General features: G+C 44.1%; 1 protein-coding gene across 4 annotated transcripts in view; it reads left to right on the top strand.

Annotated features, from left to right (window-relative positions):
* Positions 1 to 26,407, top strand: part of PLXNA4 (plexin A4) — a 477,499-nt gene that overhangs the window by 257,237 nt on the left and 193,855 nt on the right. The window lies entirely within an intron of this gene.

The raw sequence follows: 26,407 nt of genomic DNA, 5'->3' as shown, positions 1-26,407 counted from the left end.
TTGCTCCACCTCTTCAGTGTCTCCTCCCTCAGGCTGTAGGTTGAGAAGTCTCTCATTAGGCAGACTGTAAAGAACATGTTAGCTGTGGGGTTTCATCTCAGCTCGGGCTCTGTATACTGATGTGGCCCATATAGTCAGTAAAGAGAAATGGTGCTTTTAAAGGGGCTCCAATAAGAGCACATTCTTTTTCAGTGCCTATAAATCCACAAGCGCATCAAATTATATTAATTCAGCTTTTTCCAATAAGCTGTTCTCATGGAAGCCAAGAAAAGGAGACTCAAGCCTGTGTTTTGCTGACAAACCATGCTTGACAAGAGAGCTGTGAGAGATTGAGGCTCGTGCCCAGCCTTGCCCACCAGCTGAGGTTGGATGAGGGTCTAGGCTTCAGGGAACGGCATTCCAAGTGTGATGGGCACAGAGGTCATCTGATCTCCCAGGTACAAAATGAGAGAAGAGGTAATCATCAAAGTGGATCTGAGCTTCACACCTTGCCCAGAACTCCTCAAACTGGAAATCAGCTCTTGGGACCATGATAACTGTACCTACCACCTCCCTCCTAAAGACAAACAGGGACAGAGCCTGGAATGAAGGTGTCTATTGCAATCGGTTTTCTGACATTCACCACGTTTCCAGTTGCAGTGAATTTGCTATTTAATGATAACTTTGAAAAAAAACCAACCTAACAACCACCCTTCTAATTGCAATCACATTGCTTGCCTCTCCCCTCCCACCAGGTTGTTAAATTGTTAAATGTTTGCTGCATTGATCTAAACAGCTGAGCACGAAACAGTGAACTGTAGTTGAGACCTCCTGCAAGCTCTGTAAACTTAATGGGCATCCTCAAGAACTTTAACTGGGAAGATTTAGTTCCCAAAGAAGAAGGAAACAAATACCCGGAGCAGCTTCGTCTGCCTGTTGTCCCTCATTTTGCCAGAAACAGCTGTTCATGCTGGGATTAGCTCAGAGGTTTGTACTGCAGCAGGGGCTGACTCAGAAGAACAGAATCAGGAGATCATTACATCTCGATGCAGGATCCAACTGCTTCAGGCTGCACAGGGAGAGAGAAAATTAACTGGAATAAGAGCCCAATCTGCAGGAGTGTTGCACAACTTTTGTCTGTGACAGAGGAGCTGGAGAAGGGAGTGCTGCAGGTCTCGGGATGGAGCTCCAGCCTGGGGGATGGAGGAGACAGCTGCAGAGAAGACTGAGGTGTCTCATCACACTGATTGTCTTGCTCTTGTGCCTTTCCTTAGCGGAGCCCGTTTGTTCAGGAATCGTGTAAGACAAAAGCTCAAAAACAGGAGGAATGAAAAGGGGTATTTCACAAGGACCCTGATTACTCAGAAATTCCACATCCCTCCAGACACCAAGTGCAGCGTTGCTGGGGTGGGGAACAGACTCTCTCCATCTTATGGAGGGAAGTGGCAGAGTCTTCACCTTCACAAGCATTTCCCTTCTAAGAGCAATCTCTTGGTCAGTTTAGGGGCATTGGTTGAGAAAATGGGTGATTTTGGTCAGGAAGTTGTGTTGGACTAATTGTAAGAACTAGTGAAACCCACCAATGGAGAGCATGTGCAGAAACACAAGACAGTATTGGAGGGGTACTTTCCATCCTCAGCTGGTTCTTGCCATAAATAAAGAAGGAACATCCCTCTACACAACAGGACAATTTAATGCGATATGGATTATCAGAAGAGCAGCTATTGCTTTAGCAACAGTATGTGGCTTTGTAGCAACCTATTTTCTAACAATGAGAAAAACTCTGGAGGGGAGGAGAGAAGGAGGTTAAAAGGTTGCTTGGACAGTCTGTCACAGGAAAGCTGTGTTTGTAACTCAGGGGCTTCTCTCTACTCATCCTGGCCAGACGAGAGCTTGTGGTAGAAAACAGATCTGCAGACTGTCCTTATAAATCCTGAGTAGCCCTCAGGGCTTCACTAGACAGATTCTAACCCCTAGTTTAATGCTGATGTGAACTCAGGGTCACCTTTCTCTGTGTTTGTGTCTTTCAGGCTAGGACTTCCTCCCCCCTTCAGCCCTGTAACATAATAAACAATGACCCGAAATGATCAGTAAGCCCATTCCTCCATGGGTAAGTCATCATTGCCTGAAACAGAGCAGTCTGCACTTTCAGCATCTACTGATGGCTGCTGCTAAGCCTGTGATTCTTTTTTTTTTCTTCTTTTTTTTTTTTTTTTTCTACTAAAAAAACATCTCACTAGTGTCATGGCCAAATAACTAAACCACGGAGCACCAAAGACCACAGGAAATTCCCACTGAGAACAAGATCTAGACTCACTGCACCAGGGTTTCAATAACTCTGTCTGAAGTTGGTATTTATAAGCCATCCAAAGTGATCTTGTGCCTCCTGCCAAGGTGTGACCACAATACATGCAGCTGTCATTGCAGACAGGGGAAAAGGCCTCCAAGGAGGCTTGTTCAGAGCAATGACATGTGTGGGACTGTCAGCTGAAGGACAATGGCAGGAGCAGGTTCAAGCAGGGTCCAATGACATTGCACCTTGGTTTGCTGTAACTAATTCTCCTGAAACCCAGTGTACACTTTCATATTGGTCAATGACTTGGAGATGTGTTTTAGTCCTCAGCTTCACCACTTCTGCCTTGCAGGAATGGTTTATACATACTGGTATACACATGCTGTCACCATCTCTTTCTTCTCTGGTGGGGAAAAGCATGAAAGTTCATGTTTCCCCTGTGTTAGGTCACAAAGTGGTATTTTGGGCACCTTCCAGAACTAATTCATTACTTGTCATCTTGCAGAGTGAGGGCAATGTAAGACTCTGCCACATGCTGTATTGATCCCTTGGCTTGATTAGTCGGTGTATCGAATACCCCTGCTTCTCTAATCTAATTAATGCAAGATAAATACTCCATGTTGGGGCCTGGAGTTATGTTCTAAGACTAAGCAGGGAGTGGAACTGATTGAAAGCAGAAGGTTTTGGGGATAATTTATGGACTACTTGATGCTGCTGGCAGGTTGGGGTATATTTGGAGGGCTCCATGTGGTCTCTGGCTCACAATTGCCTCTTTGGCAGGCTCCACATCCAAATTCCTCCTCATCCCTGAGTATCACAGCTTTAGGTTTGATGGGGTCTAATCTCTGGGGTGAGACACAACCATGGGGATTAGGGCATCTGGTTTCACATCTCACCAGCAATAGGACATTGTGCTAGAATGATGCTTCATATATGACCTTTAGAAAGTCACCAAATGTCATGGTTTGATAAAACTACACAGGAACAGAAACATGAGGGCTTTGCTCTTGTTTAGAAATCTGTGAGTAAATAGAATTACATGTTTGAGGTGTAGCTTAACTTCACATTGTCCCTGTTTCGATCCAGATCTCACCATTTCAAGACAAGTGAATGCCCTGGATCAATAGGTATATCTGGACTAGGGAAGATGATAATGTTAGTTCATGTCATGTGTATGAATTAGTTAACCCCACTGTGTGGTAAGTAGCACCATCACAAATGTGATAAAAAGGGAAAAGAGGCAGAGGGAGTTTTCACGGCCAACTAAGAGGAGCACGTGCTGCAGATATGGTGAGATCCTGGGAGTGAGCTTAGTCCCAGTCACCTCTTGAGGTAGATCCTTTCTCTTTTGGGAGGGATCTTGATTCGGTGAATTGTCATAAGGGATGAATCTTCCCCCTGCTTTGTGTTGTCCTCTATCAGCTGGGACTCTTATTATCACCCTGGCCAGATGATGTTCATCCCCACAAACCTTGATTAATATGTGGGTGTGGGATCACCTCCTGCAGCCCCTCTCTGAGCCTGGGAACGCATTGCAACAAAGAGCAGACAGGCTGTGCAGGAGAAGTGAGGAGTGGAAGGATGCAAATCCAGTGAAGTCCACAGAGAAACTAGTCTTGAATGTCTCTGATGTCCACCAAAGGCTGGGACAAGAGTCTTCTGTGAGATGAGGAAAGGTACGGTGGCCAGTGAGCGTTTGGCCCAGGTCAGTCTCTCCTGACTGCAATCACACCATGCTTGGGATGGTGTGAAGATGTTTTCAGGGAATGGGGATCAGGGGCACAGGGTCATGGAAGGAAAAGTCAGGGGCATTTATTCTAATTCCTTCCTTTTGCGTATGGGTTTTCCCAGGTGAGCACAGCACGCCCAACCAGGGAAGGCAAGGGCAAGTTCAGCAGCCAGATGTAATTGCATTTTCCTCCACAATTGCCCCCGAGGCTGAGCCAAGGCCCTTCTGTGCCTGTCTCTCTCCTCACAATGCATCACAGAGAATTGGTGTAAAATCCAGTTAAAAGGCCACTCTCGGGTCTCAGCTGCTGCAGCACAAATTGCAGATGAATTTTTCCTCTCCCTTATACGCCTGACGGGTTTTGTCATCCAGCCCCATATGGCTGGGTTGCATTTCTTCTCTCAGCTTGGTCATTGGTCTCTCATCACAGCCCTGCTAACTGCTGGTGAGCTCTTCCTCACCAAGGCTGTACTTCAGGCTCCGTGTTTAACAGCAGTGTCATTACAGAAAGATGTCTCTTCCTACACGTGTAAAAAAGGGAGCCCAAGATTGATGGGATGTTGGAGTGGGTAATCACAAATCCAGCTGCCCCAAGGTAGCTGAGAACAGAGATGGTGCAGGGCAGGGGGGAAAGGGCAGTGGAGCCTGAGGGAGCTTTGTTGGGTACATTTATCACACTCTTGGCAGAGAGATGCAATTTATATGGACGGAGCATAAATCCTGTTTGAGTTGCACAAGACACCGTTAGGGCAGCTGAGCACCTGGCTGTGCTGTGATGCTGGGAGCTGGGGCCTGAGCCTGTGCTGCTGTGGTCATCCTGCCAGCTCTCTGCCTCTTCTCCTTGCCTTTTTTTGCACGGCCTCTTCCCTTTCACCTTTTGGTAACCCTCATCCTCTGCCCACCTCTGCTACAGCCCCTCCCCAGGCTTTTGCAGTGGTACTTGCTCTGTTGGGGTCGATGCAGGTAAAGAGGAAAGGGCATTTTCCTGTGCTCTGCTCACCATGAGATATCTCTGCCAGAGTTACAGGGTCCACTGGAAAACATCTGCTTTCTCCTCACCAGTCTAATCACCTGGAGAAGACTCTGCTCTGTGGACTGCTCTCAAAAGACTTCATGGTTTGCTCTCTACAACTGCCTGAAGCGAGGTTGTAGTGAGTCGGGAGTTGGTCTCTTCTCCCAAGTTACAAATGGTAGAACAAGAAGAAATGGCCTTGAGTTACACCAGGGGTGGTTTAGGTTAGATATTAGGAACAATTTCTTTCCCAAAATGGTTGTCAGGCACTAGCTGTCCAGGGTAGTGGTTGCATCACCATCCCTGGAGGTATTTAGAAGATACGTAGGTGTGGTGCTTAGGGACATGGTTCAGTGGTGGACTCGGCAGTGCTGGGTTAATGGTTGGACTTAGTGATCTTAAAGGTTTTTTCCAAACAAAATAATTTCATAACTCTATGATTGCCAAGAAGTCACAATAGGTAGTGTTGAAACCATGTTCAGCAGAGACCTTGCAAACTATCACATTTTCCATATCTCTAGACCATGAGGATCATTTCCATGATCTCCATCACCTTTTGAGCAACCTGATCCAGTGGAATGTCTCCCTGCCCATAAAGGAGGGTTGGAATTAGGTGATCTTTAAGGTCCCTTTCAACCCACAGTGTTCTATGACTATGATTATATGACCTCTTATCTCCTCGTCTGTCCCAGTGACAACCACCCAATGGGGTGAATGCTCACACACACCCTCCTTCTGCTTCATCAGCACCAGCCGTGGGTCCATCTGTGCTCAGATGTTTTCACGGGGAGCATGTAATTGCACGTTCTGATGTCCAGAAGTTGTCACTGTGTTTGTGTCACAAGCACTTGGGGTCCCACGGACTGTTGGTTACACCTGTACAGGTCTCTGCACCTACCTCAGGTGCCACCAAAGGCACTTGTCTCCTTGTATTTTTTTCATCATGCTGGTGTTTTCTGAGCAAATGGTTGATGTCAGGGATGCTTGAGCTCTTTTGGATTAGAGTACAGCTGTTGTAAAGCTGTTGTTGCTGCCTGTCCAGGGGTGGATTTACTGGGAGTAAGGATGCTGTCACACTGGCTCATGCCAGATGGTGTGCTGTGCTTCCACGCTCTTTCCTACAATCTACAGTGAATATTGCCCACTGTAACTATTTATTTTCTTCCTAGAATCTGATGGGCAGGCTTGTCTGCTTTTCGTGGAATCATGGAGTGGTTTGGGTTGGAAGGGACCTTTGAGATCATCTAGTTCCACCCTCATTCTCTCAGCAGAGACATTACCCATTACACCAGGCTGCTCCAAGCCCCATCCAACCTGGCCTTGAACACTTCCAGGGATGGAGCAGCCACAATTTCCCTGGGCAACCTGTGCCAGTGTCTCACCACCTTTACAGTCAATCATTTCTTCCCAATGCCTAAATCTACCCCCTTCAAGTTTAAAGGAAGGATTTTTCAGGATTGTTTTTCATAATCCTGAAAAATCTCTGCCTCTGGCTCTTCTGTTTTGGATGATGGAAGAGTAAATTCTCAGTTCTTTTTTTCCCTGCCTTTGCACAGTTGCTCATCTCTGGATTTAGGCCACCCTTTGTGCACCCCAGTTTCCACTTCCACTTTACAGCTGCAAATTTGCTATTTGGTGAGAGTCTGCAGCCAGACACACAGAGCTGTCCTGAGAACTTTGAATAAGCTCTGGAAATTAAATAATAAATAAAAACACTCCTCCCTTCCCCACACATCCTACGTGTTGCTTCAGCAAACCTTGAATAAATCACCGAGCTGTGCAGCAATAAATCTTTCATGAGATTAGGACCATCTGAACTTCAGCGATTGTGTGGGGAATGTATAAATTTCACATGCAGATAAAGTGTAAAAAAAAAAACCACAACAAACTTTAGATTAGTTATTAACTTTGGAAACACTTGATGAGTTTTGATTCATTAAGTGTTTCACAGTCTTGTTAATTTAATAAGTACCAATGAGGCTGTAATGTAAGACAACAATCAGTAATTTGGAAGGGGGAAATAATAAAGTAGTCATTACACAGCAGAATGTTTAATCAAAGAATGTGGAAACTTACAGTTTCACATTCATTTGAAAAGGTTGGGGATTTAAAATTAATATTAGCTCTGACACAGGGAGGCTTTCTTTACAGGCAGATAGGGCTTGCATAATTGCTTGGAACAGAATGAAAATGCCTGTAGTTTGAGTAGCTTCACCTCTTTAATGGGATCCCCAGGCTCCAGAGGTAGAACAGAAATAAAGCTAAACCAGTTGTGGTCCTTCAAAGCCCTGAATAAAACTCACCTGTGGAGATGTGGCCACCTGTAGCATTAGGGTGACAAATCAGAATGCAATTAGGCTCCTGCTGAGGAGGGCAGTGAAGCACCTGCTTAAATGTAAACAGGTACAGAAGTGCCACCCTGAAGGGGAAGGTATGTAGGGAGGAGGTTAAGCACTTTACTGAATTTTGGACTTCCAAACACATTGGAAAATCACAGCCTCAGCAGGACTAAATGGGACGTTCAGGAGAAACCTGGGCATTGATTAATGCTCAGTGCTCCTGAGCATGACTCTGGGTCTGGTTCCATCCAACCTTATCTCAGGGTTACCTTGTCTGTCATGCAGTGTCACTGCTTTCCATCAGCTGCCTCTTGCCCTCTGGTTGCTCTGTACCTTCTTTGGAGTTAAATTTGTCAGTTTTAATAAAAAAGAAATAAAAGAAACTTTCTGCATTACTTCCTGCAGATCACTCAGTGCTTTTGGAACTCGTTCCCAAACCTCAGTAAAACAAGGCATGGTCAAAGATACGTGTGTTGTGGTGACTGCTGGTGGACAGCTGGGGAAAAGGTGAAAAAAAATCACCCTAGAGACAATATGGAGAATATAGACAGGTGAGGCACCTTGGAAACTTGCCTGCAGAACAACTTGTAAATGACATGTTTGCTCAGCACGTAGCAAAGGCCCAATACCCAGCAGAAACTGTCAAATATTTGGCATTGTTCCCTAACTGGGTATAAGAAAGGCCACATGGAGATAGAGACGTTAGAAATAGATGTGAAGAGCTGGAATATCACAGAATCATAGAATCACAGAATGGTGAAGGTTGGAAGGGATCTTAAAGATCATCAGGTTCCAACCTCCCTGCTATGATCAGGGACACCTCCCACCAGACCAGGCTGCACAAGCATCATCCCACCTGCCCTTGAACACCTCCAGGGAGGGGGCAGCCACAACCTCCCTGGGCAACCTGTTCCAGTGCTTTCCTACCCTCATGGTGAAGAGTTTCTTCCTGATGTCTAAAGTAAATCTCCCCTCTTTCAGTTTAAAACCATTACCCCTTGTCCTATAACTGCCCTTTCTCGTAAAAAGCCCCTCCCCAGCTTTCCTGGAGCCCCTTCAGGTACTGGAAGGTGCTCTAAGGTCTCCTTGGAGCCTTGTCTTCTCCACGCTGAATAGCCCCAACTCTCTCAGCCTGTCCTAGTAGCTGAGCTGCTCCAGCCCTTGGATCATCTTTGTGGCCCTTCTCTGGATCCTCTTCAACACATCTGTATCTTTCCTGTGTTGTATCTTTCCTTCATAGCTTTGCTCATCTCTGACCTCAATCCAATAATTTTATAGGATTAAGGTGGTGTCACAGAACCACCCTTGGTGGGCAAGTGTGGGCTTACAACAAATGTTGTGATGGAGTTTCTGAAACCACAGAGACTTGTGAATGTCAGGTGTTGTTTTGACAGCATATTGTTTGGACATCTAAGGTGATGTTCAGGGTTACCTCCTCCAGAGTCTTATTCAGGGCTAAACAACAGAGGAGGAAATGACCTGACTTTCACAAATTCATCCCACATTTTGGTCAAAGCCTGCAGCTATGTGAGACATTTGAAAACTTTGTCAGCAAATTGCAGACTTTGGTGTTCCTCTGGTGTCCTGTGCTTGAATGGAAAGAGGTCCAGGAAACTGAGACATACCAAGGAACACTCAACTAAGCCGTGTCTACCATGGAGACATCTCCATTGGACTTGTTACCTGAGACTCCATTGACAGTCAGTAGAGAGATACAGGTATTTTTGTTCTGTGACCCATCTCACTTACTTAGGTGCTTATACTGGTGTTAGGTTAATCCTTCCCCAGAAGTTCCTGTGTGTATCTGATGTCCAAAAAGGAAGCCTAGACAGCTTGTTTACATGTAGCCATCAACATTTCACCCCTTGAATCTTATCCCCAGCTGCATGTTCATGTTTGTATCTGTCCCTGTAAGTGTGTGTTTGTAGCATGGAGAAGAAAAGGGCCAGGTGGACACTGTTGCTGAGTGTCCAGCTCCAAGATAAAAAAAAATAAAACAATAAAAACATGGCATTGAATGTTTCTGAAGTAAAAGCAGCTGGATGAGTTCTCCTAAGAGCTGCTGATGCTTCAGATTTTCCTGGGCAAACCCTATTATTCTATGACTGATTATTTTCACATTTCTCCTTGTCCCTGTGGGGTACAGTCTACCCATAACTCTTCATTTGATGCAGTTATATGGAGGACAGGGTAACACTATCCAGCCAAGGAAAGTGGGAATGATGGTCTGACAAGCAGCAGGAACAGATAAATGTGATCTAATTTCTTCTCTGTTTAGACTCAACTTAGATAACCAGGACAAATCTGTCCAGCAACACTTTGACACTTCTTTAAGTGGACTGTTCAGACTTTCATCCAACCAAAGACAGTGAGACCAGAGAGAGCAGCCACCTCGAAGCCAGGTTGCTGGGAAAGTCTTGTGATTCAGGTTGAAAAGCATTATTAGGAGGCTGAAAAGGTGGAGTAATTAGTAATTAGGTGGATTTCAGTCCTGCGTGAGCTCAGCATTTCCTTGGCTGCCCCTGAACGTGTTCCCTGGGACTCCTGAAAATGGAAAAGAGTTCAGTTTTCCAAACCAAGAGGAGAAACCCTGTTCAGTTTGAAATACTCTTTCATTCTGCTTCCAGCATTCAAATCATCAGCTCCAGTCTTAGAGTGAAAAGGGATTTTTCCCTCAGTGGAAAATCTACCTTTTTCTGCTCTCCTTGGGAAGCAGTGAAGAGCTGTGCTGTGTGCTGGGAAGAGAAAATCCCATGGGAAAAAAAAAGCCAAAACCCACAACAATAGAAAACCAACCAAACAAAACCCCTAAGATAACAAAAAAACAAGCTGCTATATTTGAAGGAATTGTTCAATCATTTTGGAAGGGACAAGTGTATGTTTTTGTGGATTTCAACCACTTTTGGAGAACAACTGCCCTCTAAAGACATTCCATGTTTTATTTTACAAGTTATTGGGTAAGGAGCTGCTTTTTCCTATCTAATATTTAGCTGTTCCTTTCTTTCCCTTCCTTGCAGGTGACCCAAATGAAATTATTTCTTTATTTACAGATCACTTGAACCATGTTCATGGTTTCTTTTAATATTGTTATAATAAAGGAAGGAGAAAAAAACAGCAGAAATATCTGAATTTCAGTCTGATACCAGTCAGTAGATTTATTCCTTTGCTTGAAGACTGGCAGGCATGACAAGGGAAAAAACTGTTCATAGCAACTTTTCTCCTAACTTCTACTCCTGCAGAGCTCCAACTGTTTCCCAGTTTTTTGGCATTCTTTCCTGTGCCCACTGAAGTTTTGCTCTGTATTTTTAATTGAGTTTTAATTGGTTACAGCTTTGGACTGACAGGTCATGATTTTAAATGATCTATGTTCTTTCAGAGCAAGTTTTCACTGAGGTTTGTTGTTTTTTTTTTAGTGGTTATTTTTATTGGGTATTTTCATGGCACCAGGATTTAAATAATGATAAGGAAGCAAAGGAGCTTTGTAAGAATACTGCAAGCTGCCTTGTATCCTCAGGTGGTTGGATGCTCAGCAAAGAGTTACTTGGGACTGAATAGCAGTTTTTAAATATATCTGTGAGGATGGGTGGATCATTTATAACTTTTGCTGATTTTCCCACAAAAAAAAAAAAAAAGGCAAATTTACCAAGAAGATCTGCATGTCTGATTTTTACAATGTTCCCTTGATGTAGCAATGCACTTTGTTCTTCCTGTGACAACTATTAATTTCATGCAATGATCAGGCAAACTGGAGGGCAGGCAGGGTTCAGTGCTGACCTTCAGCATCACAGACTGCCCCAGCTCTGCCAGATTATGTACCAGGCTATGGAGGGAAAAAGAGGTCATCTTGGAGAGGGATGAGATGAACTGCAGTAACATTTGTCTCTTCTTTGGCAAAAGTCATGAGATCTTCTCTGACAGTGGAGTGGGAATGAAAGGACTGGCTTTGAAGAGGAAACTAGAGGTAGCAAAAAGGTTCAAGAGCATATCATGATCCTGTAAGGATCATGGAAACAGGGAAAATAAAGTTGATGTAGATGAGGAAAGATAAAACTGATGATAGGCTAAGTGTGTTTGATGAGAAGACTGGTGCAGGAAGAGACCTGGAGGGGATAAAACTTTGGCTATCTGTGTGCATGCATGTGTTTGGGTGTTGGCATGTATGTGCAGACACCTGGTTAAGCAGAAAATTGTTACAAAAGTTATTTTGTGGTAGGAACTGTTTAATTTCGTTTCTTATCCTTTTTTTTTTAGTTTTATTTTATTTGGGCAATACATTTAAAAAGCAGCATACCCTGCAACCAAAGCTCTAACTACAGAGTTTTCTCTGATCTGAAATCAAATTATTAGAGCCTTGTTGGTTCAGCCAAATGGTCAGATCTAACAGGAAAAGTTCCAGATTTGAGACAATTAGTCAAAGTAAAGGAAGACTGGAAGATGGATTCTGCACTTCTGAGCAGTGCTACATCAGCCTCCTGAGATTTTTCCTTTGAACCTTTTTTTAAAATTGTGAAAGTTCCTATGAAGAAAATGTGAAAGTTCCTATTAAGAAAAGCTGTGAATAGTTTAAGAAAATGACAGTAGTGCAAACCACTTTTCCCATTTGCCTCTCTCCATAAATTCACCTGTGCAAATCTACTAGTAAAAATTAATGATGGTGTTCATGGGCTGATATTTTCTGTAGCAGATACCAGATTATATCAGAAGGTGACACTGAAACTTCCTGCCTGCTTTGGAAAGCTACAGGGTGCAATTTGGAGTCTACTTTAACCTCACCTCTTCAGCTGTCTGGCGTGATGTAAGGTTGAGGACTGTCCTCACTCTGAGATTATATCAGGATGAAATCTCATCCCTCCAGCCAAATTGTTTGGGCCTCTGACCAGTGTTTGTCATTATTGTGGAGCTGAAGGAATAGCCTGTTTCTAAATTCCAGCCAAGAGACTGCCTTACTCTGATCCAGGAGGAACTGGCAATGATGCAGTTGTCTAGGGCTGTATCTTTACCTATAAAAAACACTTCAGAAAGGAGGGGAAGCTCTGATCTTCTCAGTCAAGAGGTGCAGGAAGGTGTCCTGAAAAGGGTGAGAGAGCAGACCAGATGCATATGCAAAAAACAAGATTTATTTCAAACAGCACTGGGGCCTTAAAGACCAAGCCACCAAAGAAAAGCACAACTGGATTGTATGGGAGTGGGGATATTCGGGTAGCAGAACAGATGTTAAAGCACGAATGCTAAAGGTATCTTAGAGGAAAGATGCACTGACCTCAGAGTGCTGAGGAATTCATGCAACACATGAAGTACTGGGCATAACCAAGCTATAAACTTAGGGATATGGGTTAGCTAAGGACTTGTCAGTGTTAGGTTGTCAGTTAGACTCAATGATCAAGGTCATTCTGTGATTCAGGGCTTCTGTGATTCTGTGAATGGAATAAACAACCAGGAGCACAATTTGCCTCCTATCTTCCCAGGTAGTTGAGGCCAAGACCTTTTTTTTGGCCTCAGGCAGCCTGAATGCAGGAGCAGGGCTGCGTTTATCTCACACACCACATGGGCTTGGCACTTTGACCCTTGGGGAAGCAGCTGTGAGCTGGTGGGGTTGGGGGACAAGGACATTGTTGGTGCTCTGTGCTTGGCCATGCCATGGAATGCTGGGATGCTGGGATGAGTCAGTGCATAGCAGCAGTGGATCACAGTGGTTTCTTCTGGGAGTATTTACAAAGCAGACTCTGGCCCAGAATTAACTCCATCTGTTGCAGAAGCAGGGAGTGTGCTGCCTGTGTTGGATAATGCCAGAAATTTCACACTGAGCTGAGCAGTCCCAGTTCACTTTCCAACAAACTCTGCCTTCCACAAATCATAGATTCACAGAATCACAGAATCGTTTTGGCTGGAAAAGACCTTTAAGATCATTGAGTCCAGCCATGAATGTAACTCTTCTGAGTTGAGTGGTAAACCATGTCCCTAAGTACCACATCTACATGGCTTTCCAATACCTCCAGAGGTGGTGATTCAGCCACCTCCCTGGGCAGCCTGTGCCAGTGAAGACACAGTCAAGATGTTTCTTCTAATTTTCAATCTCTCCCCTGGTGCAACTTCAGGCCATTTCCTCTTGTCTCATCGCTTGTTAGTTAGGAGAAGAGACCGACCCTCCCTCCCTTCAACATCCTTTCAGGGAGTTGTAGAAAGTGAGAAGGTCTCCCCTCAGCCTCCTTTCCTCCTGGCTAAACATCCCCAGTTCCTTCATCTACTCCTCATAAGACTTGCTCTCCAGACCCTTCCACAGCTCCATTGCCCTTCTCTGGACACACTCCAGTCCCTCAATGTCTTTCTTGTCCTGAGGGACCCAGAACTGACCCTGGGATTTGAGGTGCCCCCTCACAAGTGCCCAGCACAGGGGAACAATCTCTGCCCTAGTCCTACTGGCCCCACTATCTATGATACAAGCCAGGATGCTGTTGGTATTCTTGGTCACCTGGGCACACTGGTGTCTTGTATTTAGCCATTCAAGTCATTGCAGGACAGCTGTCCCAGATGGACCTGTGCAGGCTGGGAGGTGGTTTTCCTGAACAAACCCTGCAGGAATTTCTCAAATTCCTCTATAGCTCCAAATCATATTTGACTGTGATAATTTTAAGGGGACAGTGAACAATCCAGCCTGCTGTTCAGCACTGCCAGACCCTGGCTGTCTCTTCAACCAGCAGAGAAATGTAAGAGTTGTCTTCAAACCACCTACTGCATGTATGTGCTGAATACACGGTTCATGAGTGTTTCTCTCCACTCACTTTCTAGGGAGCCAAAGTCTGGTATTCCTGGGTAACAGGCATGTGAATGGCTCACCACTCTCACCGAGGTAGATGTTAGGTGTCTAACTGTGGCTCTGGCATTACAGTTGTTGGGATGATATCCTACAGTTGCTCAACCACCTTTTACGATGGTGCAGAGATGCCATAGACCATAGGATGGACTTATTTTATTGAACAAAGTACCATCCATGGCATACCTGGTGGCACCCATGACTTTAATTCCCTGGCTGTATTGTCACCATTTACCAAACGAGATGTATGGAACAATCCTCAGTTCTCTGTTATCACTTTCAACCTTCCTCTGTTTTTTCCTTCTCCTGGGAATCCTGCTGAAACGCAAGGATGTGTGGTGACAAACCCTGTGGAAGAGACCCCCCCTCTTGCCCAGTAGCTTTTAAATATTCCAGATGTCACATGCTGACAAGTTTCAGCATTTTTCTATGGATTACCACTGCCCTGCATGATGTGACTTCCAAGTGGAGAGGTGCTACACTGTTGTGGGACAGCTGTGGGTCATCTTACAGAACACTGGTGAACTCTGAACCCCAGGTTCAGAGCCATGGCTCTATACTAGCCCAAAATGCATAATCCACAAACTTTATAAATGAGCAGTGGGTGAACCAGTGTGCTCTCCTACAAGCTCCTTCATTTCTGATTTGTCTTCATCTTGATACCAGTATGTTGACGGGAGTCAAAGCCTTTACCTTGAATTCCACTGTGATGGGCTTCAGAAAGAAGCATGGAAGGTTTCTGTGAGGCACAAGGCTGAAGGGCTGGAAATTGGTGGCATCAGCAGAGGAAATGGGACTTGTTCCACGTGCCCTGGCCAGATCTTGTCACACTAAGAAAGCAGCAATGAAATGTTCAATCTGACACAGCCCAGTGGTCTTAAGTGTGTCGGTGCTGAACGTATGAAAGGGTTTTAATTCTGCTATTGGTTGTCAAGCCCATGTTAAAGTGCAAGGCAGAATGTGTTTACAGTTAACAATAATTAGACAAAACAGGAAAAATAACCTGTGTGGGACATTTTCTGTATCTGCAAGTCAGCTGATGTGTTTAGAGAAAATGAGTTAAATAGAAGTATCAGCCTGTAGTAGATCTAATAATCAGCTAATATGTCTGGGAAAGACAGACATGCATTTAGGAATGGAAACAATCTGGATATTCAAGTCTGACCAGAAACTGTTCCCGATTTATTCAATTTTGGCTTGATTAATAAAAGGTGACAATTCAATCCATCCTGTTAACGTTTTATACACAAAGAACACAGCTATAGAGGAGCAAGGAATGGGTTGGAAGTTGCTGGTGAGTTTGTTGCTGAGATGGGAGCTGGACCTACATAGTCTGAGCTCTCATGGGAGTTCCTGCAGTCTGTGTTTAAAAAGTTAGTACCTGTTTCTAGCAGTAGGACATTGATCCTTCAGATGCTCTAAGAAAAGAAGATACCCAGGATGTGAGAGATGAGGTGGAAGTGGGGTGACCTACATTGCCATGGTGGAGTGACCACACAGCTTCTCTAATCACATTCACAGCTTTATCTTTTGTTACAAGAGGACTCATGATTTGATTTTATTTTCTCTATTTTTCCATTATTCATATTCATAACTTCCTCTGTTACCCATTTCTTCCTTTTCTGTGCCCTCCTTCCCCCCACATTGCTCATAACATTTTTTGGAAGGGGGGAGACAGTAAGTGAAGGCTCAGTGAGTTTCATGCATGCAGAGCTTTCCAGACTGCTGCTTTTGCCTTCCACATCCTGGAGATTAGATGCAAGATGGGACTCTGACTTGTCTGAAAAACTTAATGTGCAGCTACATGAATTATTTTCCCCCCAGGCAGTGGAAATGTCGTGCTGTGCTTCTGCCAGTGACATGGGTATATTTATATATGGTGTTTCTTACCAGATGGCATTTTAGGGGACTCTTTCCTATCAAATATCCCACTGTCCTCCCATGGTGGACACTGTGTAGGGTCTGCATAGGACAGCACCTTGTCAGGCTGAGTCTGAAAACTGTCCAATGTAGAGGAATCCACCACTTCCCTTGGGAAATTATTCCAATGTCTAACTGTCCTCATGGTGAAAAATCTTGGAGCACAGTCGGAATCTCCCCAGGAGTAACTTGTGCCCATTACCTCTTGTCTTTTCCACGTGACTCCTTCTAAAAAGGGAGTCTCCATCTTCTTGGCAGCCACCCTTTAGGTACTGGTACATGGTAATGAAGTCTCCTAAACCTTCTCTTCTCAAGGCTGAACAAACCCAGTTCTCTCAGACTTTCTTCATACGGCAGGTCCTCCAGTCCTCTGGTCATCCTTGTGGCCCTTCTCTGGACCCTCTCTACATCTAAATAGAGCATAAATGCGTGAATACACAGCACATGCTCATAAAGTACACAGCCCATAAGCCCCACAAAACATGCAGCACACAGAGGTTTGCATAATACAGGAGATGCAACACAGGCACAAGGCTGGTGGAGCTGTGTCTCACCAGGCATCACAAGGGCAGAGCACACCTCACTTCTGCACCTCGTGCCTGGCGTGCGAACGCCTGCCTCCCCGGTCCACAGATGCACACCCACCTCCTGTCTTCAAAGACATCCATGCACCAGGGACTGAACAGAGCTGCAACTTGTCATAAACATGCCACTTGTTTGTACACACGTAAGTGTAACATGTGCTTCATTACGTGCCGGGAGAGACACATCACACGTGTGCGTCACGGGCCCAGAATGCGCGTCTCACGCACCCGTACAGCACGAACATTTAGGAAGCTCAATCCATAACATATTTTTATGACAGCCACACGAACAGATGCCCAGTACATATGGATATATATCCCAAGCACAACACACACAGAGAACGGGCACGTTAGGCTGGGCATAAAGAAAACACTGGCTCCTTTCCCTTGCCTGCAGAGGAACTGCCTTCTCGGCATCAGCTCGGTTCTCGTTGATTAGTCTCCTGGGAAAGGCCATGCAGTGCAGATGTCAGCTCATGTTGGATGGCATGTTCCTTGCCTTTTCTTAAATAACTGCCCCTAAAAAAGAATAATTTGGCTTGGAGGTGGTTTTACTCAGAACGGGAGCACAGAAGCCTGAAGGGGAACACGCAAAAATAAATCTCAGGGCAAATGATGAATCATGCATTAAAATATGCTGGGAATTGGGGGTTTAATTTTAATAGTATGGGACAGCATGCAATGCCAGTGCTTCAAGTATGGCCAAAGATGCCTGAATTGTTCAAAGAATGAATGCTGATTTGTTTCTCTTCTGGTACCCAGTTCTTTCCTTTAAGCATAAGAGAACTGGCTTCTTCTGTTGAGGTCGAAGATTCATTTGAAAATATTCTAATTATATACCATGGTGGTGAACTTGGGCTTCCAGCTCCTTCTGTGCATTGATTGCACAGGGAACCAGTGGCAGGCAGCTCTGGCTAAGAGTTGACTTGAGCTTTCCATATTTTCCTGAAGAGAAAGTAGAGTAAAAGATGTTCAAACCTTTTCTAGGTGCCACAGTAAAATCTCAGCATGCCAAGACATACTGATTTATTCCAGGGTGCATTTTTAAATTAAATCAGCCCAGCATTTTATGTACATGTTGTTGCATCTGTTTAATCATGGCTTGTATGTCTGTTTACTTGCAGTTGGATGATCTAGAGTGAAAAAAAACCAACCAAACAAATAAAAAAATGAGTTTTAAACTGAAATGAAAGTCAACAAACAAAATGTTCTATTTTAACTATATTAGTTTACTTCAAACTCGTATAATCCTTGTGTGCAGACCAATCCAAAATACTGCAACATAGCAATAACTTAAAGTGCTAAAACTTTGTCCCATATTGTTTAAGCTTTATTTCTACCATGTTGTAAGAGGACAGACCAATGAAAATCGAAGTCTGATATTTACTGTCTAGAAGAACCCAATTTTCCTTTGGTTTTACAGGTTTATTCTATTTGTACCAAACAAAATGAATAAACGGAAATTAAAGGAAAGAACTGCAGACAAAGTTTGTCCTAGGATGGGGGTGAGCACCATTTCTGCAAGTAGAATTTGCAGAATCAGCCCTTGATGCCTGATGTCTTGTCTCCAACACAGTGTGTGTTGGCATTTTGGAGTGAGCTGTGGCACGTGCCTTGGGGAATAAACACAAGGATACAGCTAAACTGGGGATCTGTATATAACGCCAGTGAAGGAACACACAAGCTGCAACTTGTCAAGTATTTTCTCTAATGAAGGTTGATCTCTGAGAATTTAGCACTGGGGAGGTCTGCAGACCAGATGCTCCACCACATTGACCAGGGCCACGAGTTTTAATGCTGTAGTCCACTCAGTATCAGCTCTGTGTTCCCCTTTGTGGCACAGATGTGCCAGGTGGAATTGTCCACAGCCTCCCACCACTGTGGATTTGCAGTTTCCCTAGTCTAGGACTTGACTGCACCTGACTAATGATTTCTCATTTAGGTCTGGCCTCTTCTCTGCATCTGACTCCATCCCAGCTTTGTGGTCAGCTTAAGTTCAGGTCAAATCAATTGTATTGGAAACTGGCTTCCCTGAGCAAGATCAGATTTGTTTCTCCTAAAGATCATTAAGGGAGAGGTTTTTTTCTTGTGGGGGAAGGGCTGTTTAATAATCAGTGAGCTCTGGAAATCAGCAATAAGCAGAAAGCAGTTTAAAACTCTCTCCCACGGGAGAGGGAATTTTTCAGCTTTACTTAGCACAGAATGAAAACTCTGCAAGATCAAAACATCCAAAAAATCTACTGTCAGTGAAGCAGACATGGCCCAGTTTCCCAATGTGCTGAGTGACCTTGGTGGAAATGCAGAAAATCAGGTCAATAGTTAATTTGCAACCTTGGACTTTGCTGTCTGTGACCTCCACACTGACCTCCTGGTCTTCAGGCTTTGCTAGTACTCTCATGAGCTGTTTGCCCTCATCTTATCTCCATCTTTCTTCTTTCCCCTCTACCTTCAGTGTCTCTTCTTCCCTTCCTCATTGTGCCACTGTTTCTGGCTCTGGTACTTAAAGTTTATCTTTATAAGGCTCAGCATGAACAATTCTCTACGTTTGGTCCTCTTGAATTCTGGAATAAGTTTAGCTGTACAGAGATGGATCAAGGAGAAGCTGGTTTCGAGATGTTTTCTAAGTAGCATGTTGTAAGGGCCCACTGTTTGTTTTTTTCTCCATCTGGCTTTGATCAATTATTTTCATTTGTGTATTCATTTCTCTAAGATGAACTCCTTCTTGCTGGCCTAATGGCAGATTATTTCCTCCTGATCTTTGTGGCTTTAGGGTGTTGGGTTTTTTTTTCTTTCTTTTTAAGCAGATGAGACATCTTCATGTTGGATCACTTGCTGCCTGGTATTTAGTGTAATAGCCTTTATGACCTGAGCAGTTACCCATTACAGCATTAGCAAACTATAAAAATAATCAATGATGAATAACTGACATGCAGCTAACAGGGCATCAGTTAATCATGTAATAAACTGACTAATGCCTGAGACCCTTGGAGTTTGCCTCTGGGCTCAGACAGGCCAATTCCTTCTCATGGGTGGGATCCCTACTTGTCATTAAACTGTATAATTTTGCAGGATCAGGAGTAGGAACCATAAGGTGCTCTCCATTTCATGGACTTTCTCTGCTGCCTTAGGAGCTGATCCATGATGAACCCGTATTTGGCTTCCAGACTTTGCTATTTAAGCAGCAGATACAAATCTGGTGAATGGTAGGTTAAATTCTAGGTCTCAAGATGAACAAAGTCCGTATCAACTAATTGGAAGAAGACTTAGGACATATTTTGGCAGGCTGTTCTTAACTCAATTTCAAAGGAAATCTCTGCCAGCTTATTTATGCAAAGTTGTGTGAGTATCTGGGGAACATTTTCCCTCCTTGGAAAAAAAACCATTGGTTCATACTTGCTGTGTTTTTCCAGAAGTCCTCCAAATACTTGTTTGTGAATACGAGTTGTGTCCAGCTTAATATGTTGCATAGATAAGGTTTTATCAGGCAGCTGGGGGCCAGGAGTTTCACTAATTGTCCTCTGTCTCTGACCCCACTGTCACTGCCTAGTACACAGAAATTATGCTTTTCTTTTCCCATTCACTGGCAACTGGGAGAGTGTTCAGGATATTCAGCTACAAAACATGCAGGCTTCTGTGTTAGGTTGCCCGCCTACAGTCTCCACTCTCCATCTGCTGCACAGCCTCCCATTATGCAAATGAGGGAAGCTTGCTTAAAGTTTATTTCTTAATTTAATAAATGTAATTGAATACATCTTAATGTAATACATTTCTAGTGAATGAAAGGGTAGCTCACTGCATAAAACAGCATCAGCTGTCAGCCAGCCTGCTTTTTCCCTAGCATCTCAGACTGCTTGAGGGATTGTTTTTTAAGAAGACAGGCATTGTTTTGCCAAACCAGATCTGTAGCTCAGCTTTGCCTGTGTCTTGCTTTTGATCATGGCCAGAAGTAAAAACATTAACTGACCTGTCACTGAAATGGAGCCAGGATAAGTACCAAATGTCCACAATGCCAAGCAAGGCAGAGGGTACTCTGTGCAACGCAGCACCAGGTGAGATTTTCTGGTTGGGACCACAGCATGACTGACATCTTGTTGATTTTCCCCTCTCTGTCCCTACACAACAGATTTCATTGCAGTTATTTTTCCCTTGCTTGTCAGGAGAAGCAGAAGTGAGTGGGCACTACGTTTATCCACTTCTGCAGAATTAATTTCCTGGTGCATCCCATCAAGATTTCAACGTGCAATATGCCAGAGGAGGGTGTTTGGAAGGTCTTTCTTTTTGGACACGAGTTGAGACAGCTTGACCTGGTGATCCCCACTTCCTAAGAAGATACATGTTATCTGATGAGATTTCATACCAGGAAAGTGGGCTCTCAGGATCACCTAATCACTTTGTCTGATCTGCAAAAAAATAAACACAAAAAAACCCTCCAAATTAAACAAGAACCTTCCCTGAATTAGCACCTCTTTTAAAAAAAGCAAAGAGGTAAGAGATTCTCAGATATTTCTCTGTTATCTCAGATTCTCAGGACAATAAAGTGTTTCTCAATTAAGGTGACACATTAATCAATTTTGGGCTAGAAAACATCTACTTGAGCACTGAAGACCAACACAATCCTCACCTTGATATACAGCTCCTGTATATCTGGATTGAGGTTTAAATTCTGAATATAACTGAATTCTGGAGAGGTTGGTCAGCATTTAGGAGGAGAGCATGACATCTTGCAGCAAGGAACCCCAAAGGAATTTTAGGATTTCTGCAGAGGGGGCTTTAGTGACACTACCATACGTTGTGGATGTTCAGACATGGACAGCAAAACAGTCCCTGTGCTGATAATCAGAAAATATATACAAATATTTTATATATATAAAAATTATAAAAATGCTAAGATATGCCACCCATGAGGAAACTTTCCCTAGCCAATAATTAGGCTACAGCCTTCAACTGAATTAGGCAATCAAAATGGAAGATAAACTATTGAAATGTTGGCAAAAGCAAAGAGGTAAGAGGCAATTAATTACACTCTCATTATCTGGACTCCAGTGCTGCAAGGATGACTATTCTGACTTGCCTGCAGCAGAGATGCTGGTAACCTCACTCAGTAGGATGGAGGAGCTGACTTTGGAGTCAAATGTTGTTGTTGGGGTTTTTTTTTCATATTGTTTTGTTCATTTTTCTTTTTTGTTGTTTGTTTGGGGTTTTTTTTGCATCATTATAGTTAAAAAAAAAAAACACAAATCCAACAAAAAAACCCACCCAAAAATAGTAATAAAGAAAGAAAAAACAACCACCCTGCCCTGGTAACGAATTTTGGGGTCAAATGTTCAGTCACTTAAAAAAAAATATGTAGAAGAAAACACGTGTATGTGCTGAGAAGACAGTTGCTGGGTGATGAGTTACATATGCAAGGAACCAACATACATATGCAAAAGGAGACTGTTTTTGAGAGGCATCAGCAAAAGCATATATTTTTGGTACAGACAGAATCTTCTTTTTTTGCACATCATTCAAACTTTTGCATGAATACATTCACCTTCCTATTATTGTCAACAATATTTCTACATGAAAATCAAGTGCCGTCGTTAGGGGAAGACAATGAGAGCAAGTTTATAGCACCTTTTTTACTATTTTTCTTTATTTTTCCAGTAAAAAAAATTAAAAAGTGTCTCTCTGCATAGGTTTCTTAAAGAGAAAGAAGAAGAAAAAAAAAAGGTTTATTTGTCTTTCTACCAAGAGAAACAAACCCCATCTTTTTCTTTGTAAAAACCAAACAAATGTGCCCTTTGTTTTGTTTTATCAGGGTTTTTTTTAAATGAAAAACACCCTCTGTGTGGGAAAACTGTTTTTCCATTTAAAAAAACATGAAAAAGTGTCACAGTTTGTCCCTGGCACTTCCAGATGAACATCATGGTTTCAACCTGCTGGAGAAAAAGATCTCTGAGAGCCAAGAGTTATAGGCAGTTGCTGTCGCCAATGGATGTAGTGGCAGGTAGGATTTGTGAAACACAACGTGGTCCTACACCCCCAAGGAGGTACCTTCAGTCCATGCTGTGAGTGAAATGTCCAAGATACCACCTTGGCACACAACCACCGCCTTGTGTCTGTCACACAGGAAACTCTTCTGCTCTGGAGTACTGCATCTAGCTCTGGAGTCCTCAGCAACAGGAAAGACCTGTTGGAGCAGGCCCAGAGGAGGCCACAAAAGTGATCAAAGAGATGAAACACCTCTCCTGTGAAGAAAGGTTGCAAGAATTGTCCAGCATGGAGAAGAGAAGGCTCTGGTGAGACCTTACTGCAGCCTTCCAATACTTAAAGGGGGCCTATAAGAAAGATGAGGACAAATATTTTAGCAGGGACTGTAGCAACAGGACAACGGGCAATGGTTTCAAACTGAATAAGGATAGATTTAGACTAGACATAAGGAAGACATTTTGTATGATGAGGGTGGTGAAACACTGGCACAGTTTGCCCGGAGAAGTGGTAGATGCTCCATCCCTGGAAACATCCAAGGTCAGGTTGGACAGGGAGTCCCTGCTCACTGCAGGGGGTTGGACTAGATGACCTTTAAACACCCCTTCTAACCTGAAACATTCTGTGATTCTCTGAAATGGGTCGGTATAGATGTGGGCCATCTAACAACCAGCATGAGCACATGTTTGCACCCACCCCTGCTCATGCTGCTGGATCTGTATCACTAAGGCCACTGCAACCCCACTCTAACCATATTTAGGAGTTTCTGCACATTTTATTGGTGCAGTGACAGTTAGATGTCTCTTCCTTGGCCATATCTGAAAGATCATTCCATTTCCCCCCATCCTGTTCAGTGGGGTGAGAGATGGGCATTCAAAGCAACCACAGAAAATGACCTCACATCCCACCTGCCCACCCAGGTGAGCACCTTCTCTTCCTGTCCTCAAGTACAGGGCAAAAGACTCTTTGTTCTTCCTGCTGTTCCCTTGCTGGGTTATTATGGGAAAAGAATGATAAAAGAGATCATTTCTCTCCCTCCTGAGTGTGACTGTGTGGGAGGAGTGTTTGAGAGCTCTAATTTCTGGTCCAAAGCTCTTTTCAACAATCTAGCAAACCCTTTACCTATTTCCAGCAGATGCCTACAGTAAAACTTTCAAGGCAAACATGGGAAAGAAGTGTTCAGCTAATAATATCAGCATCGTGGAAGGGCACTGAGCACAGAAATCCATTCTGCTCCTCTGGAAATCAGACCATGGCAGCGGGGACCATCTGTGAAAGAGCAGCTTTCTCCTGCCTTGTGTATCAGGCTAAAGTGGTGGAAGAGGACATGGCAGAGCTGTGGGTAGTTGTAAAACACAGAGACTTCCAACAGCTGCAAGTCCTGCTCCCACTTGCAAGAGAAAATGGACAGGATAGTTGTGCTTGAAAGAACACTGGTCCTACCAGGGTATGCACTGCACCAAGAAGGTGCCTTGGTCCTTCAGTCTGGCTTGTCTCCACTGGGGACTAATTGACACAGGGTCGAGTTGTCTCTGTTCTCCTGGGTCCTGATTCACTCAGGGAGTGTATACACAGGTTTCTGCTCCAAATGGAGACACAGCTGGTCAAAAAAGTCATGCCTTATAGCAGCAGAGAACTAAGTTGGACTTGAGGTGACAGTAAAAATGATAGAGCACCTGGAAACTGCACCCACCAAGGGATCAGCTGTGTGTCATGGGTGTAGAATGAATAGGGGAAGACAGCATGAACAGAGGGGCTATGGGGGGGGAAGTTATCACCTCTAATAACCCCTGAGGATTTAGCACTGAAAGAAGCTGCCAGAGCTCCAGCAAGGAGCTGTTATCACCTGCAGCGAGAAGGTCTGGCTCATCCCTGCTGAGCCTGTGTCTCTGGCAACATCTTGTACTCATCTGGGTGCTCAGAATGTATCAGGGAGATAAAATAATTCTCTTTGCAATAAATATCTTTGTTGACTGCTAAGAAAGCTCCTTTTCTTCACTGGCAATGGACAGTGCTTTGTTTTCTCCATCTGAGCCTGATTTTGGCCAACCCTCTCAGGTCTGGATGCATCTACAGGGTCTAGGATGGAGTAGGGTGGATGGAGGAAGTCTCTGGGTTTTATCCTTATCCCAAAGTCACCATCTCTTATTTCTGTCTTTTTGGAACTGCTGTGGAGTGAGTTATGACTCTGCAGTGAATAGCACTGGGCAAGTGGAGGTGCTTGGCTGTTTTGCAGTGGCATGTGCCAATTTAGACCTGCCACAGCTTCTCCCCTGCTTTAGACTTTGTCACCTTCCCCTGGCCAGTGTGACAGCACTGGGAGAAACAAAGAACAGAAGGACTTGCCCAGGCCAGCAGTAACTTGGATGGTGTGAAGCGTAAGAAATCCTCTTTCTTGGCATGAGTGCTGGCTACAGCTGAGGGGTATCTTGTCTCTGCCTCTGAGAGCTTGGAGATGTCTTCTCTAGTCACTCTAGCTCCAGCAAGCAGAGCATGGACCTACTCATGGACCTTTTCTTGCATGCCACTACCATCCTGTTTGCAACCTCTTCCTTTTAATGAATCTGAGCCTGTCTTGAAAAATCTTGGAGTCCACAGCAAGCCCTCTGACCCAAGGGTGGAAAGAAGAAGCAAGTCATTGTGTTATTACTGTGACACTTCCCAGACCATTGAGGTCTCTGAAGTAGCCCACATCCAAGAGTGTCTCTACCAATCATGGTGATGAATAAGCATATATTTAAGTAGGCTTGTTACAACAGGAAGAATGATGCTCTGTGTAGTCTCCTTTCATTCCAGTTGGGAAGATTGAGTTAGTTTTCCCGGATGCAGTTTGATCCATCATTTATTCTGACCAATGGGACACCATGAAAGATTTTCCAGCCCCTCTCCTCACTGCTGTCCTAAATTTCAAAGAAATAAGAGCTCTTGTCAAGAGGTCACTGGGAAATCAAGTTTCAACAAATGCTATTTGTTTAAAGCTGACTCTGGTCCCATTCATCTCCCTTTTATACCATCAATCATACAAGAGATAATGACATTGATGAATATTATCCAGTGAATACAGGGAGGGGCCCAATGAGAAAATGAGTCATTATCTCTCCCTCCCTCCACCTCCAGGTGCAACCTTCTGTCTGTGCCTCCAAGAGGTCCCCAGTGATTTATTGATACAGCAATTTGATTTTGGTAATTAAAATTGATTTTCAGCGTAAGCTTTGTAAATACACTGATCCATAACAAACTTGGGTCATGTTCTGGAGGTGGAGGGTGGGAAGGGGAAGGAAAGCAACAGAGATGCCAGGAGGAATGGTGTGGATGACAGCCACAGTGCTGGTGGAGGAGAGAGGCAGGATGAGATTATGGGAGCAGGCAGCTGGCAGTCTGTAAAGTGGAGCGGGGTCTGCAGGGCATCCAACAAAAGCCTTGCATGGTTCCTGGGAATGCTGCTGATCCCCGACCCAGTCACCGTTGTTGTTGGACAGCAGCAGGGCTGTGTTGAACCCAGATTCCAGCGTTATCAGCTCTGGCAGCTCCAAGGGCAGCCAAGAAAAGCAGCTGGAGCTGGGAGTAAGATGTTGCTTGCTACTGAGACATGATGTGGAAAAGAAACAGAGGGAGCAACTGGCTCCCTGGGAGACGTTTAGGGACTTTGATATGAATCAGTCCACTCAGGTCTTCTCCTTAGCCTGATTTTGATGTAAATTCACAGAAATCAATCTGCTGGAGGGCAGATGGGGGACTGAAAGCACAGCACCTGCCTGCTGGAAGGCTCA

This window comes from Apus apus, chromosome 1 (assembly GCF_020740795.1).
Source record: "Apus apus isolate bApuApu2 chromosome 1, bApuApu2.pri.cur, whole genome shotgun sequence".
Lineage (NCBI taxonomy): Eukaryota > Metazoa > Chordata > Aves > Apodiformes > Apodidae > Apus > Apus apus.
The sequence above is the reverse complement of the archived record's forward strand: the minus strand, read 5'-3'. Positions and strand labels throughout refer to the sequence as shown.